This window comes from Panthera pardus, unplaced genomic scaffold (genome assembly GCF_024362965.1).
Source record: "Panthera pardus isolate Hobbes unplaced genomic scaffold, ASM2436296v1 HiC_scaffold_24, whole genome shotgun sequence".
Lineage (NCBI taxonomy): Eukaryota > Metazoa > Chordata > Mammalia > Carnivora > Felidae > Panthera > Panthera pardus.
In genome coordinates, this window is record NW_026526810.1 from 58,994,193 (window position 1) to 59,011,045 (window position 16,853).

Here is a 16,853-nt window from a genome sequence, read left to right on the forward strand (position 1 = left end):
GAATAAAGGAGTACATGCATGAACAAATCAGTGTTCAAACCAATGCACAAAGGTACATGTGAGGCACTCAAAAAAGAGAATTAGGTGAAAAGAATAATCTGCATTCCTAAGGTAACAGGTGCTATCTTAGTACCAAAACATGTATATTCATCACTAAAAATGAAATTCATAACAAGCTGCCTGCCTGTACTCCATCTACTCTCCTTCTCATCCTGAGCTCTCATTCTTTTTCTAAATTCTTCTCTGCCTGTGTACAACCTGTGATTGCTAATGTGCTTCTGAATACCCCCTGTGTTTCTTGGTCATAGTGTACTGACTGGCTAGTTCTAGATGTTAACTCCCATTTAGTTACTGGGAGGACTGATTATATAAATTTTGAATCAAAGAGGCCATCGTTTTTTTCCTGGGCCATCATTCCCCCCCCCCCCACATTTCTTCATGCAATATTCTCACATCATCTGAGATAGTTGCCTAATCAGGTTTTGAAACTGCAAACACAAATTTTTCATGGCTTTCACCCATGCCTACATGAGGCTCTTTCAGTAGATAGAGTATATGCTCCTTTTCCTTAAAAAAAATTGTACTTTCCATTGCTTTCTGTTTTAGAGATGCAAACCAATACTGCCATCCACTGTTCCTTCGGATAATCTTTTCCCCACAGTTCTCACCAAGATGTTTTGGGAAAATAAAAAGACAGACAGATAGAAAGAAAATTGACAACAAAATTAAGATCTTTGAAAGAATGGGGAGTTTGTTACTTTTGAACAAGTTCACTGAAGATCGTAAAGGAATCAAGCATCATGACTTATCTTCTTTTTCCAAATACTGCAATGGAAAATACCCACTCTCAAAATGTGACCAAGTAAATGAGCAATCTATAGAGTCCCCCTTTCCCCGGACATCACAGGGAGGGAAAAAAATTACCTAGATCCTCTTTGGTCACAGTTTAACTTTGCTTCATTCAGCTCCCTAGGCTTGAGGCCATTTCTCAGCCTAGTCACATTATAGTGTTTCCGGAATAGAGTCTGTTTTCTCTTCCAAGCCAGTAAGCAGGGTATCTCTGTTTGTCTCACTGCTGTCAGAGAAGCCCTCTGACTCTGCAAGAGGATCACGTATTGCGAATGTCTCACACTTGCAAATGATCGTATTCCATTTTGTTCCACTCCACATCTATCCCACACTATTCTTTATCTCCTTTTAGCCTCACTCTTTCTGTCTTCAGTTTCCAGCTAATACTGGAATTCCTTAGAGATTCCTCATAAAGATTATGAGGAATTCCTTATTTTCCTCTCACATGAAATAGAATTGACCTTTCAGGCAATACAGGCAAAATCAAGGGACAAGCTTTAAGGCAGATAGTGTCATTGTTGGAAAGCCTTGAGGTGACCTGGCCTGATTCCCTGACTCTGTGAGTAAAGGAACTGAGACCTAGAGAAAAGTCTACCTGGAGCTATAGAGGCAGGAGATGGCAAGGCCAGTGGTGGAACCCCAGTCTCTCAACCCCTAGTCAAAAAACCTTTTTAGCGCAAAGTGTTCCTCCCAGAAGCACAGTCCATGTCTCCATCCCTGGGTTATAGGACATTGTAAATGGCTTTTTAAAAAAAATAACACAAACCCCTCTGAAAGCATTTTTGTTCCTCTATGCCTTTATACTCCTCTTGACTCCCACCTTCTGGAAAGGCCGCAGGATGTTTAGGTTGAGAGCTCACATCCTTCTTCCATTTCATTCAATGGTAACATCCTTCGTCCATTTCATTCAAGAGAGGAGAAAGTATGTGAGTGAGCATGATGGTCTGGAAAGGGTCACAGAGAGGAAGACCATCTGTCTTAGGCCTGTTTTCATACGCGGACAATCGAATGTTATTTTACTCATCTAGATTTATAGCTCCGACCTTAGGAAATCTCAATTCCTTCATTCATTCAGGCACCACTTATGTTTGAACTGTTCTTTGGATTTATGCAGGTCATACCTCCTTATTATCTTTTGAAATAGCTCTAAAGCAGGCCACATGATAATATTAGAAAGCCAAGTAGCTCTCTCAGTGTTTGTTTAGTGCTATTCATTCAGCAACCACAACCTGCTTGAAAAAAACCACACCAACATGAAGCTTCTGTTCCCATCAGATTCCAATTCGATGGGGGTGCTGACACTTTTCACTTTATGGATTGTTATTGTGGGGGCATCAGGCTGAGCTATACAAAGTTTTACTGCTTAATAAGATGGTGCCAAAATGCTTAAAAGAAAATTCTCTAATGAAAGGATTTTTTTTCTAAATGATTTAAAAAGATAAAAGTGATTTAAAGAAGTTATTGGAAGTTGGTAGGTATAAAATACACTATGAGAACCTAAGTTTATACCTAAAAGAACTGGAAAAAGAACAGCAAAGAAAGCCCAAAACCAGCAGAAAAAGGGAAATAATTAGAGATTATTAGAGCAGAAATCAATGATATTGAAATAAAAAAAAAAAAAAAACAAACAGTAGGACAGATCAGTGAAACCAGGAGCTGTTTCTTTGAGAATTAACAAAATTGATAAACTCCTAGCCAGATTGATCAAAAAGAAAAAGGGAAGGATCCAAATAAATAAATAAAATGAATGAAAGAGGAGAGATCACAACCAACAATGCAGAACTACAAACGATAATAAGAGAATATTATGAGCAATTATATGCCAACAAATTGGGCAATCTGGAAGAAATAGACAAATTCCTATAAACACATAAACTACCAAAACTGAAACAGGAAGAAACAGAAAAAATTTGAATAAACCCATAACCAGTAAAGAAATTGAATCGGTAATCAAAAATCTCCAAACAAACAAGAGTCCAGAATGAGATAGCTTTCCAGGGGAATTCTACCAAACATTTAAGAAGAGTTAACACCTATTCTTTTGAAACTGTTGCAAAAAAATAAAAATGGAAGGAAAACTTCCAAACTCATTCTATGAGGCCAGTATCACCTTGATTCCCAAACCAAAGACCCCACTAAAAAGGAGAGCTACAGACCAATTTCCCTGTTTAACACGGATGCAAAAATTCTCAACAAGATAGTAGCCAATCAGATCCAACAATACACTAGAAGAATTACTCACCACAATCAAGTGGGATTTATTCCTGGGATGCAGGGCTGGTTCAATATCCACAAATGAATCAATGTGATACATCACATTAATAAAAGAAAGGATAAAAACCACATGATTCTCTCAATAGATGCAGAGAAAGCATTTGACAAAATACAGCATCCTTTCTTGATAAAAACCTTCCAGAAAGTGGGGACAGAAGGATCATACTTCAAGGTCATAAAAGCCATACATGAAAGACCCACTGCTAATATCACCCTCAATGGGGAAAAACTGAGAGCTTTCCCCCTAAGGTCAGGAACACGACAAAGATGTCCACTGTCACCACTGTTATTCAACATAGTGTTGGAAGTCCTAGCCTCAGCAATTAGACAACAAAAGGAAATAAAAGGCATCCAAGTTGGCAAGAAGGAAGTCAAACTTTCACTCTTCACAGATGACATGATACTTTATGTGGAAAGCACAAAAACTCCACCAAAAAACTGCTAGAACCAATCCATGAATTCAGCAAAGTCACAGGATATAAAATCACTGTACAGAAATCGGTTGCATTTCTATACACCAATAATGAAGCAGCAGAAAGAGAAATCAAGGAATCAATCCCATTTACAATTGCACCCAAAACCATAAAATACCTAGGAATAAACCTAACCAAAGAGGTGAAAAATCTATTCATTGAAAACTACAGAAAGCTTATGAAACAGATTGAAGAAGACACACTCACAAAAATGGAAAAACATTCCATGCTCATGGATTGGAGGAACAATATTGTTAAAATGTTGATACTATCCAAAGGAATCTATATATTCATTGCAGTCCCTATCAAAATAACACCAGCATTCTTCACAGAGCTAGAACAAAAAATCCTAAAATTTGTATGGAACCAGAAAAGACCCCATATAGCCAAAAACAATCTTGAAAAAGAAAACCAATCCCAGACTTAAAAATGTATTACAAAGCTGTAATCATCAAGACAGCATGGTACTGGCACAAAAATAGACACTGAGATCAATGGAACAGAATAGAGAACCCAGAAATGGGCTCACAAACATATGGCCAACCCATCTTTAACAAAGCAGGAAAGAATATCCAATGAAATAAAGACAGTCTGTTTAGCAAATGGTGCTGGGAAAACTGGACAGTGACATGCAGAAGAATGAACCTGGACCACTTTCTTGTACACAAAAACTCAAAATGGATGAAAGACTTAACTGTAAGACAGGAAGCCATTAAAATCCTAGAGGAGAAATCAGGCAACAGCCTCTCTGACCTCAGCTGCAGGAACTTCTTACTTAACATGTCTCCAGAGACAAGGGAAACAAAAGCAAAAATGAACTATTGGGACCTCATTGAAATAAAAAGCTTCTGCAAAGTGAAGGAAACAATCAGCAAAACAAAAAGGCAACCGACTGAATGGGAGAAGATATTTGCAAACGACATATCAGATAAAGGGTTAGTATCCAAAATCTGTAAATGACTTTATCAAAATCAACACCCAAAAACCAAATCATCCAGTGAAGAAATGGGCAAAATACATGAATAGACACTTTCCAAAGAAGATATCCAGATGGCTAACAGACACATGAAGAATGCTCAACATCACTCATCGTCAGGGAAATACAAATCAAAACCACAATGGGATACCACCTCATACCTATCAGAATGGCTAACATTAACAACTCAGGCAACAACAGATGTTGGCATGGATGCAGAGAAAGAGAAACCTTTTGCATAGCTGGTGGGAATGCAAACTGGTGCAGCCACTCCAGAGAACAGTATGAGGTTCCTCAAAAAATTAAAAATAGTACTATTTATGAGCCAGCAATTGCACTACTAGGTATTTATCCAAAGGATACAGGAGTGCTGATTTTAAAGGGCACATACACCCCAATGTTTTTAGCAGCACTATCAACAATAGCCAAAGTATGGAAAGAGCTCAAATGTCCATCGACAGATGAATGGATAAAGAAGATATGATATATATATGCAATGGAATATTTCTTGGTGATCAGAAAGAATGAAATCTTGCCACTTGCAGCAACGTGGATGGAACTAGAGTGTATTATGCTAAGCGAAATGATTCAGTCAGAGAAAGACAAATATCATATGATTTCACTCATATGTGGAATGTAAGATAAAAAGCAGATTGACATGGGGAAGGGAAGCAAAATTAATATGAAAACAGAGAGACAAACCATAAGAGACTCTTAAATACAGAGAACAAACAGGGTTGCTGGAGGGGTGTTGAATGGGGGAAAGGGCTAAATGGGCAAGGGGCATTAAGGAGGACACTTGGGATGAGCCCTGGATGTTATGTGTGAGTGATGAATCACCAAATTCTATTCCTGAAATCACTATTATACCATATATTAACTAACTTGGATTTAAATTTAAAAAAATACACTGTGAGAAAAGGGCAATGATCCATTTGATTATAAGGTCTCAAAGGTAGTAAGAAAATGACTGTTTCCCTAAATCAGGTTATGTACTGGGCATCGTGTTAGGAATTTTGAATTTATTATCTCATTCCTCATAAAGCTGTAGAAGTAATTGTAATTATACCCATTTTTTCTGGTTAATAAGTGAAGAGTGGGAGAACAAGTGCTTTCCCTGAGATCGCTTAGCAGGTAAGGGCCAACATGAGGAATGAGTCTGTGAAGGATGAGGTGTGTTGGAAGCCAAGCAGCTCAGGACATACACAGGCCACAGGAAGCCGACTGACTCGTCTGGAGTTGAAAAATATTGGGGCAGGGGCCTAGAAAGAGAGAAACTCTGAATGTTAGGGTGAAGTAATTTTATTCTGGAGACATTGAGGAATTGTTGGTGCTTTGAGAGATAGGAAGAGTCATCAAAATTGTGTGTTACAAAAATAGATCTGGTGATCTTGAGGAAAGCAAACATTGTAAAAGATGAGACCAAGGGGAGAGCTCCTCCAGCAGCCCAGCAATTAGTAGCTAACGGGAAGATGAGGAGAAACGGTTTTTACAAGGTGACCTTAAAGCATAACACAAAATAACCTGACAATGTCAATTGCTCATTCATTCCACTAATATTTACCACTGCTCTAAGTATTGTCATCTTCTACTTCAATTAGGAACCTATGCTTTTCTAATTGAATATTTCTTTTGGAAAGAACTATAGATTCATATACAATATAAGAAATGATGCAGAGATATCTTGTGTTCCCTTTACTTTGTTTCCCCTATTGGTAAACCTCTTATAAAATTCTAGCATAATATCACCCCAGGGTAATGACGTTGCTACAATCCACTGACCTTTTTCAGATCCTGGTTTACTTATACTGCACAGGTTTAAAAAACGTTATTTATTCTATAGGCTTAGTACACTACTACTATGCTCAGTTAATCAGTTTCTATCATAAACCCTCACCACTTCCCTAGGTCACTGCAAGGAGCGTCTAAGAATGTCATTAAATGTACCATACACCAGCCCTTCCTTTACTCAGGTCTCAAACTAACAGTTCTGAAACAGTTCTTCCTTTTTTGGGCACCTGGGTGGCTCAGTCATTTGAGCTTCCTGCTTCGGCTCAGATCAAGATCTCACAGCTCATAAGTTCAAGGTGCACGACGGGCTCTGTGCTGACAGCTCAGAGCCTGGAGCCTGCTTCGGATTTTGTGTCTCCCTCTTTCTGCCTCTCCCCTGCTCATGCTCTGCCTCTCTGCCTCTCTCCTCTCTCTCCTCTCTCTCCTCTCTCTCCTCTCTCTCCTCTCTCTCCTCTCTCTCCTCTCTCTCCTCTCTCTCCTCTCTCTCCTCTCTCTCCTCTCTCTCTCTGTCTTCTCTCTCTTCTCTCTCTCTCTCTCTCTCAAACAAACCTTAAAAAAATTTAAATCTTACTTCTTGTGGTTAAAGTATTCCTATGCTTTCCTTCAGGTGGCCTTTGTCCATCCTGAAAGTTAGTGGGGACTTGTTAGGTATTTTTCTTCCATCATTGAAGTAAATGTAGTCCATTTATATACTAGAATGGTTTTCGTTCTTAGAAAGCTGGGTATTCTGTTATGCTCAGGATTCAAATTCTCCTCTAACCTGTGTAGATCTGTCTACTTGAGGACTTCCAACTGGAATATACCAGTCTCACAGAGGTTATTTCTGACTCAGCATGAAGAGTGTGACTTTGGATGATGTCAACCTCTCTGGTCTTCAGTATTCTTGTTCCTTCCACTTCAAAACGTCATGATGCTGTGGGAAGTGCACCCTGCATTTTCTGTCCTTTTCACATTTGTTTTGTACCTGCTTTTTAGATTCTTAGGCTCCCAGGGCTATCATTTTCCCTGCTGTTATCCCCAGAAACCTTCTCTTATGAGATGATCTGAGGACTTCCTGCCACCATATACATGGCTTATGTAGCTAACAAGTGGCAAATGTGTAGGTGTCAGCCAGACCTTGGGCGATGGCTTTGGGGGAGATCCGGGATATCCTGTCTATGGGAGGTGGTATAATGGAAAGAACACTAGACCCTGATGGCAGACTGTCTGAACTTGAACCCAGGCTCTTCTATTTACCAGTTTTGTAACCTTGGAAAACTACTTACCTTATCTGAGGCTCAGTCTCTTCATTTGTATTATGTGAAAAGTTAATAGTACCTTCTTCACAGCATTGAAGTAGTAAGTAGTAGTAATGAGCTGTTATAACTAAAGCACTTAGCATTGTGCGTGGCACACAATAAACATTTAACTATTAGTATTATAATTTAAAAGTCATAGATATGAATGGCACAAGGCATTTATGTAGCACCTGTAGACCTCCTGCTGGGTGATTATTTTTGAAAACTGTCTTTTCTTATTTCTCAAATGTCCTCTCTTCTTCATAGTTGTATTACTAGATAATATGTCACAATTTTACCAACGCATGAATTTTATACTGAAAGGGCAATGAAACACATTTTAAACGGGAATTTTCTTGTACCTACATAGTGCCGCAAAACTATCTGTGTGTTTTTACAAAAAGGGAAAGGAAAAGTGTAATTGAACATGTATTACCTACAGTCTTGTATTAACACTGTAGGCTAGTTAACGCATAAAATCTTTAATTCTTTGGAGCAGGTATCAAATTCTGCATTATTTAAAAGAGCATACTGAGACTTAGAGAGATTGAATCCAAGGCCAGAGATCTAATCGCTGGCAGATCAAAAGTAGAACACAGTAATCTTTACACTATGATATATCTCTGCCTCTGGTTACTCGGTGTGCTCTTGGAGAAGCTACAGTACAAAGAAATAATGGCTTAATATAATATCTTAATGCAATAAAAAAATTCAAAAATTTGGTGATTATTTTGTGACAAAATAGTTTTTAAAGGTCTGTTTTGAAGTGGAACTTTCCAAGTCTACGTTTTCAATTGCCAGTTCGAGAACAAGTCCAACCGAGGGTGTTAAATAAAATTAACTTTCTAGAAAATTCTGTTTTATTTTTTTAAGCTTGAGTTAGAACACTCTTAATAAATCCATGAAATGTTTCTCTTTTTAGTATCTTTGTTTTTCTTGCCTTGGATCTTGTATCTATGTAACGGTCCCAAAATAATATTTTGAGAGAGAAAATGAAAACAGTAGAACCAATGATTTTGTGGTCTTTGTTGATTTTCACCATGTCTACCCCCTTTCCTTTTCCCTACCCTTCTAGAATTCTCTGCCAGCAATCAAGATAAGGTTAGGAAGATTACCAGATGCAGCAAATGCTAAAACCGAAACTGAGTTAATAACTAGGCAAAATGCCCTCTGAATAAATTCTTGTCAGGGTCAGAGGGGATTCTTCATTCTAGGAGGGGAAAAGTCCTTAGAAGGAAGGAAGGGTGGAGTTCAGAAGTCCCTGAATCCATACCTCAAAGGGCCCTACCCTCTCTTCCAATCACAGGCAAACACAATCATCTACCTGTGGTCCAAGGCCTTCTGGATTCTGAAAGTTATCACAGCTTTTTTCCTGATTATTTGTAATTAGTCTTTAGGCTCTGGTATACAGCCTCTTTTTCCTCATTGGTTATTTAATCTTGATTTTAGTTGTATGACCTCTGGTTTTGTTTGCTTGTTTTAGAAGTGACAGAAAATCAAAGCAAATTCAATTTTGTGAAAAGAGGAGTTTATTGAATCATGGAATCCGTGAAAACATTGATCACTAATTAAACTTGGGATCTAGCTGAGGATCCATTGGTGTTAGTAACGACATTTGAATTAGTCACTAAATTTTGAATGCGCAACTTGTGCCCTTCATAGTTTGCCTAAGATTTTTATAAAAATAAATATGTAACAATTTGCTTGTTTGTTTAGTGGAACTGATACGGTATTCTAATACATTCTAAGCAACTGCCAGATAGCACCATCATGTCATTAATTAGATTTCTTGCCACATGATTTTGATCTCAGAGCTTTTGCCGTTGAAGCTGTATGTAATCTATGCAAATTTAGTTTAACTACAATCATAATATAAAATTTAATAAGGCCTTATAAAAATATTGGTAAAAAAAATTAGAAAGCAAAGCACCACATGCACTTGAATTACATCCAGCTATAATGAATGTGTTTTTTTTAAATAACAGTCATTAGTCTTACTTCTAGACTTCCAATTATATATCCCATTCTGAAAAATGTGTACCCATTCAATTATTACTTAAGAATGCCCAGTTCAGCACAACCTACAGCTTAGTTAATACCTAGAAAAGCTGAATTGTTAACATATTCAGAAGACCGTCTTTCCACAAAGTAATCGTTTATCTCTACAAATACTCTGCTGATATGGTATAAGTGGGTGATAAAGAATTAAAAAAATTGACATATTGGTTTCAATGTTTTTAATGCTTCAATTTTGAAACTATTTTTTAGTTAAAAAGAAAATACTTCGCTATCATTGTACATTTCACATTAACATGTTATTTTCATAAGGGCTGGCATTATCTGCCAGATTTTCAAATAAAATTATACACTTTAATAAATAGATCTTTTAACGCAATCAAAACATTGTTAGAAGGACTTTCATATGGGAGTAAGATGGAGTCGTTGTGGCCATACCAAAGCTCCCACTGAGAACAAGTAGAAAAGATAGACTAATTAAGGGATCCTATGTTTAAGAGTGTTAGAGAGCTACTGAAGCAATGAAGGATAGGGGGTTTTAAGAATGGAAAGAAGAGAGCCATGGAGAAGTGGGCTGACATTTTGTAGTTTTACTCTGGCTAGATTTGCAAACTCTGGGTCTGAGCAAGAGACTGAGTTCAACTTCGCCCAGACAGAGAGTAGCTGCTGCCACACTTAGAAGTTAACAGGGTGTTTGGCAGTCTTGCAGGACTGCATTGACAAAATGGGAAATGTGAAAGACCTCAAATTCATGGTCAGTTTCCCCCTTAAGACATTTGCTGAATTCTGACATTTTGGGTGTGGGAGGATAAATAGCTAGGTAGAAAATAGGAAAGCAGAGTGGAGTTTTCTTCAGTCTTACGTAAGGAGACAAAAACTCCATGTCCTGAAAAGAAAGGGGCTCTGGTAACGCACGAGGCTCTCACTGAAAGCCTTGGTAAGCCATGCCACATGCAGAAGAAGGGTGAATTACAATTAGACTGTATTCATCTCTCTCCCTAATTAGATCATGTTGATAAGCCTCCACATTGACTAGCTGAGGAAAGAGTCGAGTAACTTTGGAGGATGGGCTCATCCATAGCCTCTACCATGTCTATTTGCAAATTTATGGCATAAAAGTTATTAGGCCTGCCAAAATAGAGGACCATGAGCCTAAAACCCAAGAGAATAATCATTATACAAGAATATAAGACCCAAAGGTAATCCATATATTGAAGTTAGCAGACATAAGCTTTAACGTCGACAAAGATGAATAGTTTTAAGAACTAGATAAAAGATGAAGAAATATAGATGAAATATGAAGAATTTTACTAGACACTTTAGAATATGTAAAATAAAATAAATGGACAGTTTAAATCTGAAATCACAATATCTGAAATCAAATCAATGGCTACATTTATCCACTTATTCAACACAGCAGAAGACAATTTGAAAACCAGAAGACAGCTTAATAGAAAATATCCAAACTGAAACACAAAGATGATTGAGAATACAGAAATGAGCATAGCTATATGTAGAACAATTTCCAAAACTCTAGCCTATATGTGACTGGGGTTCCTTCAAAGGAGAAAGAACGAGGTTGGAGATGCATTTGAAGAGCTGACGGTGGAGAATACTCCCAAACAGGTAAAAGGTAATGACCCACAAATTCAACAAGCTCAGTGAATTCCAAGCAAAATAATACAATGCAAACAAGATTTAGGAACATTATAGTTAGACTGTTGACAACCAAAACCAAAGAGAAAAATCTTAAAAATATCCAGAGAAAAAAGACACAAAATAATAAGCTTATATTTGACACCTCAATATAAACTATGACAACTGAAAGGAAATTGAAGTTACCAAAAGAAGACAGTGTCAAATTATCCAGCAGTAGTGCAAATAAAATAAAAGGGAACAAACTAACCATCGATAAGTGAAAATAAAGTAGTGAAAATTAAGTTTATAAAGATCTGATTGTTAATGAAACATTTTCTCAAGAAAATGGAAGCTGAGAGATTTTGTCACCAGCTGACCTTCTCTAAAACAAATATCCAAGTGTTCATCATCTGATGAATAGATAAAAAAGACGTGGTATATACATACAATGAAGTATTAGCCATAAAAAAAAGAATGAAATCTTGCCACTTTCAGTGATCTGGATGGAGCTAGAGTGTATTAGGCTGAGTGAAATAAGTCAGGCAGATAAAGACAAATATATGATTTCTCTCATATGTGGAATTTAAGAAATGAAACAGATGAACATAAGGGAAGGGAAAGAAAAATAAGATAAAAACAGAGCGGGAAGCAAACCATAAGAGACTCTTAACTATAGAGAACACACTGAGGGTTGCTGGAGGTGATGGGCTAAGTGGGTGATGGGCATTAAAGAGGGCACTTGTTTTGATGAGCACTGGGTATTGTATGTAAGTGATGAATCACTGAATTCTATTCCTGAAACCAATATTGCACTGTATGTTAACTAGCTACAATTTAAATAACAATTTGAAAAGAAAACAAAGAACAACAACAACAAAACACAAAATGTCTCACAGGTAAACATAAAAATGCAAAAGAGGGAGATAAACTAAGGCATTCCAAAGTTCTAGCATTACTGGGGAAGAGATAAGAACAGTAATGTGTAGTAGTCTGTCCTAGGTCAAGGTTGTATACTGCAGTCTCTAACATCACAGAGGATAATAAAATAATGCATATCTAAGGAATTAATGGAGTGGGATAAATAATAGTTTTTTATTGATCCAAGGGAAGACAAAGGAAGAAGAAAAAGAGTAAACATGAAACCGGTAGGTCAAACAGAAAACAAATAGCAGGATAGTAGATGTAAATTTAAAAATACCAGTGATTACATTCCATACAAAGAATATCTATAAATCTTTAAGAAAGGGAAAACAGCCCAGTAGAAAAATAAGCAAAATATTTGACTAGCCACTCACAAAACAGGATTACCAAATGGCCAATAGATGTGAAAAGTTCTCAACTTTGTTAGTCACCGTGGAAATGTAAATTACCTTGTGATATGATTACATATACTCTGGGATGGGTAAGATTAAACAGGTAATGTTAAGAATTGGTGACAATGTGGACAAATTCCAATTCTTATTCACTGCTTGTGGAAGGATAAATCGGCAAAAGCATATTGAAAAACTGGCAGTTCCTTCTAAAACTGCATCTACTAAATCACATTATCTAGTTAATAGGAATATAGTAATTCAGCAATTCCCCCATGTTTATGCTCAGTAGAAATGTATATGTAAGTTTACCTAAAGACATGATAATATTCAATATAGTATTGTTTATAACAACCCACATACTATAGAATGAATCAGTAAATTATAATGTGCTAGAGGTAGAGCCCCTCCGTAAGGAATGTGGTGGGGTCCTCAGAAAAAAGGAAGGCAGCTTGGACTAATCAATTGCCATCCATGTATGCATAGCTCTGACACGACTCTGTAACTTGGACTGTGTCCAATCAGACTATATGTGTCACCATTATATAGGAGAGAAAGAAGTTGAAATTGCATAAAAGGCTACACCCTGCTGTGCTCAGGGCTTAGTTTTTTGGGTATGAACCCGTTGAGCCCGTGCCAACGTGACGAATAAAGTTGCTTCCTGGACAAAGAAAGCCTCATGTTCCATCTCTCTGTGAGAGAATCCTGCTATAATAGCATATTCATTGAGTGGAATAATATATAGTATTATAAATGAAAAATCAAACAAACCCCACAGCTACATGCAGTAGTAGGCATTGATCTCATAACCACCAAGCTGAGTGAAAAACAACCTGCCATGAAAGGGTACCGATTATATAACTGAATTTTTGTAAGGCTTAAAAACAAGCAAAATTAGTGCTACAAGAAGTCAGGATACTGGTTGTACTTGATAGGTGTGATGGGTATGGACTTGAAGGATTCATGAGACGGGCTTTTGGGATACTGGTAATGTCCTGTTGTCTAAACTGGTTGCTGGTTCCATAGGTATGTTCACTTGATGACCATTCCTTTGAGCTGTGCATTGGAAGTACTTGCATGTTTCTGTGTATATGTTATAAAGAGTTGACTTACGAGTTATTAAGTATCTACTGAATGCATGGGACTGAGCTATGTGAGTCTCCCTCATGAATTGCTTTTATAGTATAAATACTCTGCTAATAATGGCCTATTGTTACATGCCCTGAAACATTGGAGAGTGGAAAAATAATAATGGTGATACAGTATTTATATGTCGCTTTCCATGCCATGACAACTTACATATATTTCTCCTAACTTCACAACAATCCTGCTTTTAATAATATTACAAGAAAACAGTTTGTTTCTTCAGAGAGTTGAGTCATAAAAAAGACAAAACATTTCATAACAAAATCATAAACCATACCACCAAAACTTGTGTGATTAATCAAAAAGTTGGAATCTGCTAAACCACGTAGCCCAGCATCTAAAAATTTGTGAATTGCATCTGTTTGCATGGCAGTTAAATAAGTCAATTGCTAAGTACTGCGGAAGTTACAAAAGAACCATATACTGTGGTTTCATCCTTTAAGAATCAAATACTCCACTCAGGGACACAAGAGTTAAATCTTCAAAGCAATGAAAAGAACAAAGAAATGTAGTTTAAACTACTAAACTGTGTCAGGTGTTCCATGGATTGTCCAAAAATGAAAGATATAGATGTAGGATGGAGTGATTGGAGGGCATATTGGAGGAGGTGAGGCCAGAGCTGGACTGTAAGAAGGTGATTGACTAGCAAAGTTTCTTGGAGATCTAATTAACACATGTTGTGCTGGACAGTTGAAGATTACCTTTTTATAATAGTATGAATTGATATCAGGAATGGTTCTGATGCCATTATGATGTATCTGGTATGAATAATTCATGCATAGACTAATGGAGCCATACAATTGAACTGCAGGGGTGTTACAAATTAGAATTTATGTGCATTGACATAGCTGTGGTTAGAAGCTGGTATAGTGTTTGTCCCCCTCACTAGTGACTTTGCCTCACTCATACCAGGGCTAGTGTGGGTGTGTGTATGTGTGTGTGTGTGTGTGTGCATGTGCACACATGTTTAGTTGTTAGGAAAACAAAATCAAGCTATGCACTGAATTCACAAAAAAAAATTCTCAAAATCATTTGTATAAAGAATCTTACAATGTATACCCATTGAAGGAAAATTGAAGGAAAAGGACAAAATCACTTGAGGTAGAGTTTTATGAGAATCTGTATCTTCTGCACATTATTTTTAACTTCTCTTAGAATTTTAGCTGAGAATATAATTAGGTTAACTTATCTTGAAAGACTAAGCTTTATTAGAACATTTCCTGGATTAGCCTACTGTTCATTTCATATTGCCATTGGATTTGTCTTTTTGGTTCTGAAATTATCAAAGCTAATGTCTTAGTTTGCTGGGCCCTTCTGGTGGTGGTGGTGGTGGGGCAGACAGGGGTATAATTTAACCCATTACAACTGTTATGGTGTTTTGTAGTTTAGTTTCATTACCACAAAACACTGTAAATGCCATGCTTTGCTCATGGGATGGATGTTGCCACTTGGAAGTAAAGGAAGTCATTTAGAATAATAAATTCACAAGGCAGAGCACTTAGGCATAAATAGCTATTATGTGCCTGGAAGAAGGACCAAATTCATATGTAGGTACTGTCAATGCTCACTCAAAGATTCAGTCTTAAAATTGAAGAGGAATTGAAAGTTTCAGTAATTCCCAAATGATGATCAACGGATTCATATTAATTCGTGACAAGAGTTTTGCCATTTTGTATCAAAATGAGATAAATAAAACTCATGCCATCTCTTGATTTAGCTAGCTAAATTTGTGTCTGATAAAGTTAGGAAGGTTGTGTATTTTTGCAGACCGCCCGGAGTTTTTGTATTACATCCCCTTATGTTTTCATTTAAAATATAATTTATTTTATGACATGATACTGGTTGTTGGTTTTGGTTTGAAGGTCTTCACTCAGTATTACAAAAAAATAGTGAGCATCTTTTTTCCAATTTCCAGTGAATATATATATAATATATTATATATAACATAATATATATAACATATTATATATATAATATATATAACAAATATATACCATATAAAATATATAATATATATAACATAAATATATATAACATATAATATATATAATATAACATAAATATATTAACATATAAAATATATATTATATATTTTATATATATATATATATATATATATATTCCTGGTCCATGAAATTTTTGTCCAAGCATCATTGACCTATTCAAATGACCCATCTGACTCTTGAATCCCCTGAACTATATGCCCACCATACCTACCTTAAACATCCCTAAAAAAAAAAAAGAAGAAAAAAATTCCATCACTTGCAACATACTCCTTTCCATCTTCAGTTTTCTTAGAAAACTATTTTTAAGAATTTAGCTGAGATTTTCTTGAAAACTTATCTTTTTGTTTTTTACTTCTGAAATCATACTAAAGAAATATGCTCCCTATCCTAAACACAGCCCTTCGAATATATGAAGAAAAATACTATTTTCCCTGAGTCTTCTCTTTTTTTTTTTTGACTTAACAACGTAATTTGCTTTGTTCTTCACACAACAATGTTGCAAGTCACTCAACTTTTTCTCTCCATGAAACCTGTTTTAGTTTGTCAGTAATGTTCAAACTCCTGACACCTGGATCTGAATTAAAGACTAAATTGATATAAATATCTAATTGAAGAGACTATCACTTCCCAGTCTCTAGATACTATGTTGTGGTACCATTTACTATCTTATTAGCTCTTTTGTCAACTGCAACTCATCTCAAAATTTTCAATTTAATGAGTTCTTGCAATTTTTTCTGCCTTTGGCGTACTGTTTTGTTCCAGAAAACTAGAAGGTATCATACAAAGAAATGACAACTAAAAATTCGCTTGTCGGCAGTTTACGTTAGGCAAATTACAGAGCCTTTTTAAAAAGAAAAGATAAAACCAAATTCTTTCCTCAGTGTCCAGGGCCTCCTGGATGGCCATCTCCTTGTTAAAATCAGTTCTTGGTAAGGAAAATAAAATTGGATGGTAGTTAAAGAGAATTCTTCCACGGGCCTCCTCATTTTAGCCAAGTTCAGAGCCATAAACCAAAGCAAGGGTCAGCATACTACAGCCCAGGGGCCAAATCCACCTTGTCTGCCTGTTTTAACAAATAAACATTTATTGAAACCCAG